Consider the following 762-nt stretch of genomic DNA (forward strand, 5'->3'; position numbering starts at 1 on the left):
GGGGAGGGGAGACGAGAGGCGAGGCAGCGCGGCGGGAGGAGCGGGGTGCGGCCGTGCCCGAGGGCGGCTCCGGCGGGCAGCGGGGCGTCCCGCGGCCGTTGTCCGGGCTGACGGGAGCGGGGGCGGCGGCGCTCCGCTCAGGGAGGCCCGGCGCGGGCCGCGGGGCGGAGGCCTCTGCCGGGCGGAGCGCGGCTGTGCGGGCCGCGGGGCCGGGCCACCGTCAGTAGGTGCGGAGCGTAGCCCGGGCCCGGCGCCTCGGCCGCCGGCGGAAGGGCTGAGCCCGGGGTACGGCCACCGAGAGAGAGCTGGGCTGTTTGTAGCCGCCTGCGCAGCTCTCCCCTTGGAAAGCGCTGTTTGGCGGTAACTCTGGCTCGCTCTGCGCCCAGAGATGCCGTGCAGGCCGAGCCGCGCGGAGCGAGCGAGCGCTTCGTGGGGTTCTGCTTAGAGACCTCCCGTCTGAGCCGGCCTGTCCGGCCCGGGCAGAGCCAAGAGGCGTTGGTGCTGCCGGCATTCGTGTGCGATGCTGCGCTTAAAGCGCGCAGCTCTGGCACTGCTCGCGAGCGGCGAGGCGCACGGCCGTTGTGTACCTGCGCCATCCCTGCACGCAGCGGCCCCGGGCACAGGGCAGGGTGCCATTTTGCGGGATGCTGCGCAAACAGAACAAAGAGCACATGTCCGAAGTGTGTAACAAAGACGGCGGTTAGGTGCAGGTAGATGGCAGAGTGCAAACGGACGACGAGGCGGTCAGCATCTCAGTGGCCA

This window comes from Centrocercus urophasianus, unplaced genomic scaffold, assembly GCF_019232065.1.
Source record: "Centrocercus urophasianus isolate 14NV4802_14NV808 unplaced genomic scaffold, USGS_Curo_1.0 seq_15, whole genome shotgun sequence".
NCBI lineage: Eukaryota > Metazoa > Chordata > Aves > Galliformes > Phasianidae > Centrocercus > Centrocercus urophasianus.